This window comes from Epinephelus fuscoguttatus, linkage group LG16, assembly GCF_011397635.1.
Source record: "Epinephelus fuscoguttatus linkage group LG16, E.fuscoguttatus.final_Chr_v1".
NCBI classification, from domain to species: Eukaryota; Metazoa; Chordata; class Actinopteri; order Perciformes; family Serranidae; genus Epinephelus; species Epinephelus fuscoguttatus.
In genome coordinates this window covers 40,232,929-40,242,154 of record NC_064767.1, presented here as the reverse complement: position 1 = coordinate 40,242,154, position 9,226 = coordinate 40,232,929, and the positions used below count along the sequence as shown (strand labels likewise).

The 9,226-nt window shown below is 44.5% G+C and overlaps 1 pseudogene; it reads left to right on the top strand.

Annotated features, from left to right (window-relative positions):
- Positions 1 to 5,133: 5,133 nt before the first annotated feature.
- LOC125903912 (uncharacterized) lies at positions 5,134 to 8,173 on the top strand (annotated as a pseudogene).
- The last annotated feature ends 1,053 nt before the right edge of the window (positions 8,174 to 9,226 follow it).

The following is a 9,226-nucleotide window of genomic DNA, read 5'->3' as shown; positions in this document are numbered from 1 at the left end:
TTCTCTCTCGCCTCACATCCCCCAACACTCCCTTCCTCTGGTCTCCGGAGGCAGCCTCTGCATTCTCTAGATTGAAAGCTCTGTTCACCTCCGCTCCTGTTTCAAAACATCCTCACCCGTCGCTGCAATTCGTGGTGGAAGTGGACGCCTCCGACTCTGGTGCTGGAGCAGTGCTGTCTCAACGGGACCCCAAGACGCAGAGGTTGCACCCCTGTGCGTTTTTTTTCTCACTGCCTGTCTCCTGCGTAGAGAAATTATGATGTGGGTAACCGAGAGTTGCTGGCTGTGGTGTGGGCCCTGCAGGAGTGGAGGCACTGGCTGGAGGGTTCACACCTTCCTTTCATCATCTGGACAGATCACAAGAACCTTGCCTATCTGCGCTCTGCTCGACGCCTCAACTCCCGCCAAGCCCGCTGGGCACTTTTTCTGAGCAGATTCAACTTTAGTTTGTCCTACAGACCCGGATCCTGCAACGCCAAGCCTGACGCCCTCTCCCAAATCTTCAGCTCTCCTTCAGACACCAGTGAACCGGACCTCATCCTCCCACCCACCTGCTTCGTCGGCGCCGCCACCTGGGAGATAGAGGCAGTTATCGAGGGGGCGCTGAAGACTCAACCAGACCCCAAGACTGGACCCCCGGACCGGAGGTTCGTTCCGGAATCCGCCCGTTCTCAGGTTCTTCAGTGGGGACATTCGTCGAAACTCACCTGCCATCCTGGGATCCAGAGAACGATCCACTTCCTCCGCCAAAGTTTCTGGTGGCCGGGGATGGCCCGGGACGTCCGGGACTTTGTGGCGGCCTGCTCAGTCTGCGCCCAGGGCAAAGCCTCTCATCTGCCTCCTGCTGGTCTGTTGCACCCTCTACCCATACCATCCCATCCCCGGTCTCACATAGCTCTGGATTTCGTCACTGGACTGCCGCCATCTGAAGGTAACAGTTATCCTTACCATCACTGACAGATTTTCTAAGTGTGTGCATTACGTGCTTTTACCCAAGCTTCCCTCAGCTCGTGAGACCTCTGATCTCCTGATTACCCATGTCTTCAGACTTCATGGGATACCCAGTGACATTGTGTTGGACCGAGGTCCACAGTTTTCCTCCTAGGTCTGGAGGGATTTCTGTAAGTCCCTGGGCGCAACAGCTAGCTTGTCCTCTGGCTACCACCCTCAGACCAACGGCCAGACAGAGCGGGCCAACCAAAGTTTGGAGACTGCGCTGCGCTGTGTTGCGGCTCACCATCCGGTCACCTGGAGCTCCCACCTCCCGTGGATCGAGCACGCGCACAACACCCTCACCAGCGCGGCCACAGGTATGTCGCCCTTCATGTGTTGCTATGGTTTTCAACCCCCATTATTCCCCGACCAGGAGCTAGCAGTGGCCACCCCGTTGGTGAGGGAGCATGTCAGGTGCCTGCAAGAGGTGTGGAGGACCGCCAGAACCGCACTCACCCGCAATGCAGCCAGGACTAAGCGGATAGCGGACGAACACCGGTCCCCAGCCCCTGAGTACCGTCCTGGTCAGATGGTGTGGCTCTCATCCCGCGACCTCCCATTACAGACTGAGTCACGTAAGCTGTCACCCTGTTTCATTGGTCCCTTCCCTGTCGTCAAAGTCATTAACCCCTCTGCTGTCAGACTCCAGTTACCGGACTCTCTTAAGATCCACCCTACCTTCCATGTGTCCCTCCTGAAACCTGTCGCTTCCTGTGACCTGAGCCCTCCGGCCGTCGCCCCTCCACCCCCCCGGATCATCAATGACCACCCCGCCTTCTCTGTGTCCCGGATTCTGGATGTGCGGCCCCGAGGACGGGGTTTCCAGTACTTGGTTGATTGGGAGGGGTATGGCCCGGAGGAGCGCTCATGGATCTCCAGGAGGCTCATTCTGGACGCATCCCTGCTAAGAGACTTTTATGCTGCTAACCTGGACAAGCCTGGTAGGACGCCAGGAGGCGTCCGTTGAGAGGGGGGTACTGTGGTGAGCATGGACTTTTGGCTTTTATTTTATGAACATTTCCGGAGTCTACTTCCTGTGTGGGTTATGTGCTGCTGTGTTTACCTGTCTCCAGAGGCTTCTCCCCTCCCCTGCCCTGCACTGAGGCTGAGTGTGCACACCTGAGAGTCATCTGCAATCAACGGGCTTTAAGACTGCCACCGACTCTAGCCTCAGCGCCAGAGTATTTGCGACTGCACGCAGTGGTATCTCAGCTCCTCTGTTCCTCCAGTGATTTGAGTAATCTTGCAAGTTTGATTGTGTTTTTGCTCTTCAAGTGTTTAACCCTCGTTCTCCTACCTCTTTTTTCCAGTGTCTCCCTCCGTGCCTCACAGCAGCCCACAGCCCAGCACTCTCACCTGGTTATCTCACTCTGCACCTGGACTCCGGATCTCCTTTGTTCTCTGCATCATTCTGGCACAGTAAAACTGTTAAACCTTTTCCCTCAGTCTGTCTGCATTTTGGGTCCTTAACCTCGCTGCCACCACATCAGGTGTCAGCTCTGCTGGAAAATATAGGCTGTACTCAGCCTCCTGAGGAGAATCTAACTCCAACTCCATGTGATCATGTAGAGGAGGAGTGTGGTCATCAAGAGACATTTTTGCATAGCTTGGCTCTTTTTTACCTAAAAATGCAGGCCAAAATGCTGTTGCCAGCTAGCACCATACAGTGCATTATTGATGGATTTCAGCATGTTCATAGCTCTTCTATGTCAGACTTTTTTGAAAAGTTGAAGGGCAAGCTTTCTGAGCTAAACATACCACAAACTGAGATAGAAATTATCATTCACGATCTCTCTAAAGAGGATCTCCTCACAATATACAACGAAGGAATACTCAGATCTGACAAAACAAGGAAAACATTTTACAAGCAGTATTTTGACTATGTTGAACCCACCCAGATTTATCTGGGAACTGATGCTGCTGGAAAAGAACGCTTTTGTCAGTACATTTCCATCAAGGAGACATTAAAATCCCTCCTCAGACAGTCAAGTGTTAGAGAGCAGTATCACCAATCCAAAAATCATATCTCTACTAACATGGTTGTAGAGGACATGGCAGATAGAAGAAATGTCAAAGAAAATGCTCTGTTAAAAGACATCCCTTCTTCATTGTCCATCATCCTTTACCAGGATGCGTTTGAGGTTGTGAATCCTCTTGGCTCAGGGAAGAAAAAACATAAAGTTTTGGGAGTTTACATGAGTCTTGGTGAGGTCCAGCCACACAATTGCTCTTTGGTTGATCCCATGCATTTGGTGTTGCTGCGCAGAGAAAATGACTTCAAGACTTTTGGTCAGGAGAAAGTCTTCTCAAGCATTATCACAGACCTTAAAGATCTAGAAGATACAGGGATTGAGACAGATGATGGATACCCTTAAAGCAGCCTTAATTTCCATTTGTGGAGATAATCTTGGCTCACACTGTTTAGATGGCTTCACGGAAAACTGCAGTACACATTTTTGTAGATACTGCTTGACTGAAAGAAGTGACTTTGAAAAGACACCACTAAAGCTTGGCCCTAAAAGAACAATCAGTGATCACAAAAAGAGTGTACAACAACTATCCACCACTGGCCAGGACATGGTACAAGGGGTAAAGTTTGACTCACCCTTCAATTCACTGAAATATTTTCATGTCTGCACTGGGCTTCCCCCATGTTTGGGTCATGATTTATTTGAAGGTGTAGTCTCTAATGATTTGGCATTATATATTAGTCATTTAGTGAAACAGGAAAAGCATTTAGCTTATGCTCAGCTAAACAGGTCGATTGCACAGTTTAAATACTCAGGAAATGATAGTCTCAGTAAACCATGTGAGTGTGGCAAAAAACTTGCTGGTTCTGCAGCACAGAACTGGTGTCTGTTGCGACTGTTGCCATTGTTGGTTGGTGACAGGACAAAAAATCTCATGGACAGTCAGGTGTGGCAACTGTGTCTACAGCTCAAGGAAATGGTTGAGCTCATGTGTGCTCCCAAAATCCATCATGACAAGATTGCATACCTTAAGATAATAACTGAGGAGTATGTGCATTTAAGACACATAATCTTCCCTAATCACTCACTCAAGCCCAAGCATCACTATTTGCTTCACGATAGTGACCTCTTTTTGCACTTTGGGCCACTTATTCATTTGTGGACTCTCAGGTTTGAGAGTAAACATTCATATTTTAAGGACTGCGCCTGAAAAGAGCACAACTTTATTCACCTTTGTAAAACACTGGCAGAAAGGCACCAGTTGCTTCAGGCGTACCTCAGCAGTGGATCATTGTTTGCCCCAGCAGTTCAAGCAGTTGGTGAAACTAGCGAATATGATGAGCAGTTGTGCAATGGTCTTATTCAGGAGTCTGTCAGGACAGCTGGCTTGACAAAAGAAACCACGTCAGAGGTATCAGTAGTAGTTTACAAAGGAAGTAGTATAGCAAAGGGCATAATGAACATGGCCACATCTTTGGAAAAATCTCAGTGATCCTCATCAGTCTCAAACAAGTACACTTTGTTTTGGACATGCTTCAGTCTGTGTTACTGATCGATCTTGGACTTCACTGCCTACACAATTCTGAAAAAAGATTCATATGTGTTCAAGCAGCCAGTGTATAACGCTTCAGGCTTGACCATTGTATCTTTGCATCATTCAATATCCTCCTCTTAAATCATTGCAGATATGGATGATGGCAGCCTACAGCATGAAATTAACCTGACATTACCTGAACTGCATGAAGAGACAGCAAGGACACTTACTGAGCACCTAAGAGACATTATCGGTGTCAGAAACAGAGAAGATCTCCTGTTTGTTGAGCCTGACGACATTATATTATATTGACGGTATTTTAAAATTGTACTTCATATATCAATTCATAGATCATAAAAGAAAAAAAAAATCTTGAAACTAGCTTTCATTGCCAAGGGTATTATTTCTCCAAACACTCTTGATTTTGTTTCTCATATAAACTTCAGAGCTTACACTTAATACTCAATAAATATTCCATCTGTACATAGTTAATGTGGAATTATTCTGTTATGTTTATGTATGCGTGTGTGTGTGTGTGTGTGTGTGTGTGTGTGTATGTATTCAGATGACCAAGTGGAGTCAGATTCTTCAAACCACCCAAAGGAACCTGAAACCATCTGCCCACCAACTGTGTTCATGTCACTAGAGGGTTATTCACTCCATTCTGCACAAGCATCAGGTCAACTCCCTTCCATACAACCAAATGCAAGCAACGCCTCCTGGATCAGCAGTTTTTCAGTTCCATGGGAGAAGATGCCGACGAGACTCTCACAGGCCATGGCAAGAGGTGGAATGGCTCCCCCAGAAGACAGGAGAATAATGATTAGGACTGTTGTGGAAGCAATGTGAGTACACTGCCCCAACCCTAACAGAGCTGCTTGTGCGGAGGTAGCCAGAGCTATTGTATCTAAGTATCCCGCTACCTTTGCGGATAAGGCTGCAGACGGTGAGCAGTTAGGCTGCGGTTATTATTCCCTACTCAAACAGCTTAAAACGAGAGTTGAACATGTAAACAGAGACAATGGCAGCAGCAGATTCCGACAGCCAAGGAAAAGGCCTACCAGTGAAAACAATGGTGGTGATGCTGCCATCAAAAGGGGGAGATCTGAACTTGATAGCTATGGTTGCATCAACTGGCAACCCACAACTCTACCAGAAGGAGAAACGGCAGAAACCTGGGAGACAAAAAGACTGACTATGTCAACTGTCTTCAGATCAGCAGGACCTCAAGCTATTGAGACGACAGATGTAAATGAATTTATGTCATTGACTTATACTTACCAGAGGCACATGCTAAATTCTTGGCCTGTCCCCACCTTATGTGAGATTCAAGAGCATTGGCCATTTCTTTTTACTAAAAGAGGCCTCTGCACTCACTTCCACACACTCACAGATATTGAGGTAGACACACGCCTCAGTGAAGCTCTTCTTATGAAGGGAAGGAGAATTTGGAACTTCTTTCAAAGCCAGAGACTTAAGTGGAACAAGGAGACTGAACATCTGCTATGTGAGTGCAACAGCGCAGAGTTGAACCACCACCAGATTGCCACAACAGCCATCCTTCTACTGATGAAGTACTTCAAAGAAAAAGAGGACTCAATCTTCATCTTGGCTGATGTAATTATCTTTCAAATTTTACACATTCACTCTCAACATAAAACACACATCTTAAAGGAGAAATGTTTAAATTATTTAGGGTATCATCATTCAAATCACTTCCTTTTGTATTTTAAAGGCATCTTCCACCAAGATGTCTGTTGAGAGAGAGATGACCTTACCCACCATACCAAGGGTAATTGTGCTTGGTAAGTAAATATTTTCTATCATATTGTAATAATTTTTTGTAGAAATCTGTGTAATTATTGTGGTGTTCTATATTTTTACCCAAGACAGTTAACCTGACAGGGTATTATTTATTATACATGATGACCAACAGGAAAAAACAGCCTAACGTTTCGGCACAGGCCTAAAGGCCGAAAAGTTAGGCTGTTTTTTCATGTCATCTGTCAAACTGTGTGTGGATCCTATTTTTGTACAATGTGAGGCCTGCTATCTGTGGACTGATCCAGCACCCGTGGTGAAACAATTATTTGTAAGGGTGAGCACATTGTCCTATTGAACTCTGTCTGTTTTAGGATTGTTTGGTGTTTGGTGTCTGCAACCCGGTGGATGGTCAGTATGGAGGGCAAGGTATTTTACGAGCCTGAGCAGCTGCATGACTTTGCCAGTGCCCTTGCTGTCTTCTTTGCGTCGTACTATGTCTTCAACCTGGAGTATCAGGAGTCAGCATCCACCACGCTGGAGATGATACAGAGGTAAGTACTTGACACCATAAACCATTTAAGAATGGAAACTAATGCGTGACAGCTTGACTGCAGATGAAGAAACATATAGGTGATTGCTGTACTGTATGTCTTCATTTTAAAATTAAAGCACCCTTTTTTCTGTTAAAAGATTCTTTGTGAGGATCAACCCAGACGTGGGTACAAAATGCCCTGCCAAACTCGGTACGAGCCGCAAGACAGGAAGTGTTGTCAAGAGAAAAGTGGCAAGCATCAGCTCTCGGGTCACCACCTTCCTCAAGCGACTCACTGAATTTGAATGGAGGACTTCCAACTAGGTAAGAATACAGAGATGATAATATCTTTCACATAGCCGATGAATATATACATAACTCTGTCCAACACTTATATATTATTGTACACACTTCCATACAACACCATAAATAATCTCAGACAGACAGACGAGAGACAAACAGGTGTATAACCTTAGGAACATGAATATTGATCATGTGTCTCTGACAGGTGGTGATAAAGATCATTGATAAGACTCAGCTGAACCCGACCATCCTGCAGAAGGTGAGAAACTCAACAACTCAGCTGTTCAGATCATTGATTAGTTTGGTTTTCCAGCAGCACTGAGTGACTGCTTTCATTTTAACTGCTGTCCAGTAACAGCCAGTAAACACAGGCTTTAAAGACAGAGAAACAAACATGATATTGTAGTTCATTAACTGAGTTTCTTACAGAGCAAACGTGTTACACATACTACACACTGTTAATGTTTTCTGATAATGAGGTCTTTGCTGTTTGGCATTTAATTTATGTTCATGTTGGTGGATATGTTCTGTTTTGAGAACAAAGTTAAATGTTGCAAAAAGGTTGTAAAAATGTAAAAAAAAAAAAAAAAGGAAGAAGAAAAGGAAAAGAAAGTTGCTTTTAAGCTATTGAAAGTGTATGAAACCCATGACAGACCGGTGACTGACAGACAGGTGACAGACAGAATAATTCATTCATTCATTCATTCAATGTTCATGTTGGTGGATATGTTCTGTTTTGAGAACAAAGTTAAATGTTCCAAAAATGTTATTTTAAAAAAGGAAAAGAAAGTTGCTTTTAAGCTTTCAAGTGTTTATTATTGAAAGTGTATGAAACCCATGACAGAAAGAGTCATATTCTGTGTTACTTATCAATGAAATTCTAGGGAAAATTTACGGGGACCCCCTGATTATTATTATTATTTTTTATGATTTTTTTTTTGACTGACAGACAGATGACAGACAGACAGACAGGTGACTGACAGACAGGCGGACAACAGGCAGACAGGTGACAGACAGACAGACTGACAGACTGACAGGCAGACAGGGGACTGACAGACAGACAGGGGACTGACAGACTGACAGACAGACAGACAGACAGACAGACTGACAGACTGACAGGCAGACAGGGGACTGACCGAAGACAAGTGACAGACAGGGGACTGACAGACAGACAGGTGACAGAAAGACAGGTGACAGACAGAATAATTTATGTTCATGTTGGTGGATATGTTCTGTTTTGAGAACAAAGTTAAATGTTGTTAAAAGGTTGTAAGAAAAAAAGTTGCTTTTAAGCTTTCAAATGTTTATTATAGAAAGTGTATGAAACCCATGACAGAAACAGTCACATCCTGTCATTGTGTAACTTGAAATGAAATGAAATTCTAGTGAAAATAATTTGCTGGGGACCCCTGAAACCCCTTCAAGGACCCAGTATGTCTTTATTTAGTTTTTATAGCCTTTTGCTACCTTATTGTTGGCACTTAAATGATGCTCATGTGCTCATATTGGTGCATGTGTACAATTGTACAAAATTTGTCATGTCCTGTGGTGTGTTCCATTTATTTTGGTTTGTGACATTGGGCCTCATTCACAAACAGTGCGTACGCACAAATCTGTGCTTAAACTGTGCGTACGATCGTTTGACGCACAAATCCGGGATTCATCAATATTTTCTTACCCGAATTTGTTCTTACTCTGCGAACAAATTTAGAACTGCCTCAGACCATGCGTACGCACAAATGAGGAAGGCCGAACTGACTTAGAAAATGCAAACATACCTTTTAAGTACATGCAGAGTCTATAAAACCACATTCATGAAAAAGAGATTTAATTAACATTTTTTAAAATAATTAATTTACTAATATATTGGCCAAATGGATTAAATTACCATGAAATTGACACACATTCACCCTCATCATTGTGACAATTAATCTTTTATTTCAATTGTTTTAAGTTAGTATTTTCAGTAAGTCTCTATTCCGTTAATGTTAAAATGTTATATTGTTTGGGTGACCGGGCATATGGCCTTAAAACATGGCCGATGACACCATACGCAAACCCTGAAACCCCTCAAGATGTGCGCTATAATACCATACATGCCCACACACGCGCCATAGAGCGCACTTTTGG